At 44.9% G+C, this 5961-nt stretch overlaps 1 pseudogene; it reads right to left on the bottom strand.

Moving 5' to 3' along the window:
* Positions 1 to 877: 877 nt before the first annotated feature.
* On the bottom strand, positions 878 to 1857 carry LOC123344812 (annotated as a pseudogene).
* Positions 1858 to 5961: the final 4104 nt, after the last annotated feature.

Raw genomic sequence — 5961 nt, 5'->3', positions numbered from 1 at the left:
GGAGATGCTGAGGAGTGGGGTGTGATCTAAGCCCTGCTGCTGTCAAAGTGTTCAGTCCCCCTATCCCGATGAGGGAAACAAATCCTTCTGCAGGTCATTCTCAGCTAGGAACCCTCTAACCGCACCTAAGGTTTTTTTCACGTGAAGCTGGGGCTGGAGGAGGAAGTAGAAGGAGGAGACCGCACAAAACTTTTATCCCAATGGTCAGGGTAGTCACCTGGAATATGAGAGAACCCCAATTCAAGTGTCTGATAAAGGGACAGGATTTAAACACTGGATCTGTCCCCACCCACATGAATGCCCTAACCACCAGGATATGCTTATGTGGGTCTCTTGCTAACTCTCCTGTTCAAGCCTAATTCCGTTGTGGATCTAGCCCTCCCTGGGGAGTAAACCCATTGGCTCAAATGATTATTATATTATTCTTATGAATTATTATTGAAAATCCTTGAGATTTTAGTAGGATAGAATAAGATAACTGATATTAAATGGAATTTCATCAATTAGTCAAAAAAAAAAAAGAACAGACATTAATCTCAGCTGGCATGAAGTGGCCATAGATCCCCTGAAGTCAGTGGGCCAGATTAAAGAGATATGGAGAGAGAGGAAAGGAAGAAATGTGTGAATGACTCTACAGCCAGGTGCTCAGCGCACTCACTCTGGATTTAGGAGACCCAAGATCCAGTCCCCCGTACTCCAATGGCTCTTGTACAACTGGGAATCTGGTCTGCTGACTTCAATGAAGCAATGCTCATTTAGACCAACTGAGGATTTGTCTGAATTACCTGAGCTGAGAATTTCCCAAACACAAGTTATCCACAGTTCTATGCTCTCTATGATAAGAATATGTAATTTAATTTATTTAAGATCAACAACATTACTTGAGAAACTTTAATTTCCCCAACATTTTCCTTAGAGCTGTTTTCACCTCCTTGTTTTTCAAGCTGTAGATGATGGGGTTTAAAATGGGGGTCAATACACTGTACTGGATGGAGACTATTTCATCCAGCACCACAGAAGAGACTGAGTTGGGTTTTGTGTACTGGAAAAAAGCTGTCAGGTACAACAAGCCAACCACAATAAGGTGGGAGCTGCAGGTGGAGAAGGCTTTATGCCTGCCCTCTGCAGAGCGTATCCTCAGGACGGTGGTGTTGATGTGAAAATAGGAGATCAGAGTGAGGAGGAAGAAGCTTGACCCAAATATCACAACAGAAGTATCAACACCACTTGAGTGGTGAGGGTCTCAGTGCAGGACAGCTCTAACAGAGGAGGGAGCTCACAGCTGAAATGGCTGATTTGATTGGGCCCACAGAAATGCAAATTTAAGGTAAAAACAATATTAAGAAGGGTATAAAAGAAGGCTGTGGTCCATGCCCCACTCACCAACAGAACACAGATCCCTTTGCTCATTCTCTCCATGTAACGCAATGGGTCACAGATGGCAGCGTAGCGGTCATAAGCCATGGCTGAGAGAATGAACATTTCAGCACCAGCTGAGAGGAGGAAGAAGAATATTTGAGCAATGCAGCCATTGACAGAAATAGTTTTGTGCATTGCTAAGAAGTTCCTCAGCGCGTTAGGCACCGTGACTGCAGGAACAGCAGATATCAACAAATGATAAATGAAAGAGGAAGAAGTACATAGGTGTGTGAAGGTGAGAATCAGCTCTTATCACTCCCATGATCACTATGTTACCACCCAGAGTGATTAGGTAAATAACTAAAAACACAAGGAAGAGGAAAATCTGCATCTGTGGGTCATTGGAAAGTCCCAGGAGAATAAATTCAGTCTCTGTGGTTTGATTTTTCATTTTCATTTATACAGGAAATCTCTGACCTAGAAGACCAGAAAAAATGGAATTAACACTTATTATGAAAATAAATTGAAATAGTATGTGGAGATTATCTGTTCCAGAATGCAATAGACTCTTATTGCATTCTGTAAAATGTGTGTTTTAACTATATTAAATTTAGAGAAAGAGAGAAAGAGAGATGTGAGATGGTATTGTGTGTTTTAAATAAGCAAAATAAGTTGGATACACAAAAGGACTTGGGCACCTAACTGCCACTTTAGATGCCTAAATCCAAGAATCACATGCTATTGGTATTCACAATTTCCCTGCTCAGCTGTGACTAAGGGATATTCTTATGCGAGGCTCCCTCAGTCTCTCCCCTTGAAGCTGTACCTTGGTGGATACATAATAAAAGAGGCAGTGCAGGGTTACTGGATACTTGTTCTTCTGCATGTGGGGTGAGTGTTCAAGCCACCAGTCTATAGAAGAATTTATTATCTCTCTGCAATCTGGATTTATGACTTCAGTAGAGCTACAGCTGCATTACACCAGCATGGATCTGGCAGACTGGCAGCAATGAAACTATCGCCAGTTTACAATAGCGTGACATCTGGTCAAATCTATAAAATAATCTCCTTCTCCGTTACAGTCGGTCAGTTGTTCTAGACTATTTAGTTGAAAACAATATTTAATATCTGTAGTATATAATTGGATTCTTACCTATTAAAATTATTAGGATTTTTTAAGAAGAAGTGTCATAGAATCATAGAACTGGAAGGGACAGTCCAGACCCCTGCACTCATGGCAGGACTAAAGTTTTATCTAGACCATCGCTGGCAGTATTTGTCTAACCTGCTCTTAAAAATCTCCAATGATGGAGATTCCACAACTTCCCTAGGCAATTTAACCCAGTGCTTAACCACTGTGACAGTTGAGAAGTTTTTCTTAATGGCCAACCTAACCCCCTCTTGCTTCAATTTAAACCCATTGGTTCTTCTCCTCTCCTCAGAGGTTAAGAAGAACAATTTTTCTCCCTCCTCTTTCTAAAAACCTTTTATGTACTTGAAAACTGTTATCGTGTCCTTTCTCAGCCTTCTCTTCTCCAGACTAAACAAACCATATTTTTTCAATCTTCCCTCATAGCTCATTTTTTCTAGACCTTTAATAATTTTTGTTGCTGTACTCTGGACTTTTTCCAATTTCTTCAAATCTTTACTGAAATGTGGCACCCAGAACTGGACACATTGGTCCAGTTGAGGCCCAATAAGCGCAGAGTGGAGTGGAAGAATTACTTCTTGTGTTTTGCTTACAACACTCCTGCTAATACATCCAAGAACAATGTTTGCTTTTTTTGCAACAGTGTTACACGGTTGACTCATATTTAGCTTGTGGTCCACTTTGACCTCCAGATCCCTTTCTGCAGTTCTCCTTCCTAGGCAGTTCTTTCCCATTTTGTTTGTGTGCAACTGACTATTCATTCCTAAGTGGAGTACTTTGCATTTGTCCTTACTGAATTTCATTCTATTTACTTCAGACCATTCCTCCAGTTTGTCCAGATCATTTTAAATTATAATTCTGTTGGTGTCATCAGGCATCTATACTAGGCCTGAATGAACCAAAGTTATTTTAGGTTTGTCCAGAGTGCTTCCATGTTAAACTCTGATTAACCTTGCAAGTCAGAATTAAGAATGGAATGTGTAACTGCTCCTTATCAGTGCAACACTGGTACCAGGAGATAATAAAGAGGCCTGTTTGTATCTGGCTTAGGGAGAGGAGGGGGGGCAAAGTAATAAATTCAAAAGTAAACCAAGCTAACAGCCTTGAACAGTTACTAACAAGATGAATTGTTTGCTGATCTAACCTGCTTAGTGTAATTGCTAGCTATACAGTGTGTCTACTATATGGGAGGGGATTAGAGGAAGGGGGGAATGGTGGGCGTGATGAGAATGCCTAGCTGAAATCATGTATAAGAAGGGAGAAACAGCTTGTGTGTGGGTGCTTGATTTGAGACGTGTATGTCTCCTTGCATGAGCTTTGAGATCTCAAATAAATTTTGCTTGCTTCTCCACCTTGGTGTGTTTATTGGAGCGAAGCACACCGGGCAACGAACCACTGTTGCTGCCTTGAGCATTCTGTGCTGGCATCAGTTTTGGCGTCCCTGGGTGGGCTCGAGGCTAAAATCTAGCCTTGCCCGGACCCCTCCTGGAGGTCGACAGATTGCGGTGACGACCGACGCCCAGCGCGCACCGGTGACTTCATCGGGGGCCTCGGCGGAGACGCAGTGTGGTCGACCCCGGAGGGCATCACGGTGCAACGCACTCGAATAGTGGAGAAGCAGCTGTGGGCGACGGTGGGGAACCGGTCTCGTGGATAAGGTAGGAACAGTCCAGTGCTGTTAACCTTTTGTTTGCCTGTTAAGACCTGGGGACGCCCACTGTCTTCCCATAAGTATGGGGCAGGGACAGAGTACAGGTAGGGCATGGTGTACACCCTTAGAATGCATTCTATTAAATTGGAAAGTGTTTGAAAAAGATCCATTGACTAAAAGTAAACTGAAAAGATTCTGTACAGTAGACTGGCCTCAGTACCAGCTAGAGGGCCAGGAGAGGTGGCCACTGGAGGGATCACTTAATTACAACACGATCCTTCAATTAGCTTTGTTTTGTCAGCGAATGAATGAATAAATGGAATGAATTTATGTATGCACAGTTGTTTATGACGTTAAGAGATAAGTCAGATCTCTTGTTAAAGTGTAATTTGACTCCGACAGGTTCGGTAGTCACTAGTGTTAGTTCCCCAAACCCCTCCCTGGTTGTAATGGCAGAGTCAGTGTCCCCTTCGGCTCCTACACCCCCACCATATAAAGAACAGGTACTCCATGCTCCGGGGATTTCCCCCTCAGTGGGACTTTATCTGTTGATCACTGAGACTGTGGTAACCCGCCATGGAGCAGAAAATCGCCAGGCCACCACTATGCAGGTCTACACGCATGTGCCTTTCAACCCGGAGGACCTGGACCTAGCAGCCTTTAAGGCACAGGCAGGAGAATTCTCCACGAACCCCAGCAAGTTTATTTCGGTTTTTGAGGGATTTTTCCCAGCCATAAGCCTGACTGGGATGATTGTAATATCCTTATGAGGACTCTGTTGTCTGAGGTGGAGAGGAATCAGGTTATAGCCAAGGCAAGGGAGGAGGCACAGCAGAGGCATGATCGGGATCAGGTTCATGTCCCCATTCCTGCCGACATGGTCCCCACGGCAGATCCTGGGTGGAATCCTAATGATCCTAATGGTCAGACCCGCCTCACCGTGTACAAGGAGCTGCTTTTGCACGGACTCCGACGCTCAGCTGTTCGCCATAACAATTGGGCCAAACCTTACGAGCTCATACAGGAGCCTAAGGAAAGTCCGGTCGCTTTTCTGCAGTGCATTCGGATGCCATTCGGCAACACACTAATGCAGACCCTGACGCTTAGGCAACTGAGGCAATTACAAAGGGTATCTTTACCAGCCGTGCGGCCCCTGACATTAAAAAGAAATTGCAGAAGAAGGAGGATTTAATGGGCATGTCTATGGCTCAGATTTTGGAAACTGCAAACAGGGCTTACAGCCTTAGAGAGGGAGAGAAGGAAAAGAGGCAAGTGAAAATGATGGTTGCAGCAGTACAGGCTGGTGGCAGAAGAAAGTTTCAGGAAGGAGGTGGAAGGGGCAGGGGAATGAGAGGCCGTGGACGTGGGTGCCCTGGCCCACTGGAAAGGCGTTTGGGTCGCAACCAGTGTGCCATATGCCGGAAGGAGGGAAACTGGAAAAATGAGTGCCCCGAAAGGGGAGATACCCTTATGATGGCAGCAGAGAATCAAGACTAGGGGTGTCAGGGGAGACGGACTATCCTGCCCCCGGAACCCCGAGTAATAATGTGGGTGGGAAATTCGGAAATAGACTTTTTAATAGACTCTGGAACAGCTCGAACCGCTGTAAATCAACCCCTTCAGCTGCCCGTGGCAGATTCCCTCACTGTGGTAGGTGCCACAGGGAGAGGAACCAAGTGTCCAGTGTATGCCCCAGCAGAATGTGCTTTGGGAGACAGAACTCTATCCCACAAGCTGGTTTACCTCCCCGACTGTCCAACGCCTCTACTGGGACGGGATTTGCTTTGTCGCTTAGGTGCCA

Source organism: Mauremys mutica, chromosome 12 (assembly GCF_020497125.1).
Source record: "Mauremys mutica isolate MM-2020 ecotype Southern chromosome 12, ASM2049712v1, whole genome shotgun sequence".
Lineage (NCBI taxonomy): Eukaryota > Metazoa > Chordata > Testudines > Geoemydidae > Mauremys > Mauremys mutica.
This window is presented reverse-complemented; position numbering and strand designations above follow the sequence as displayed.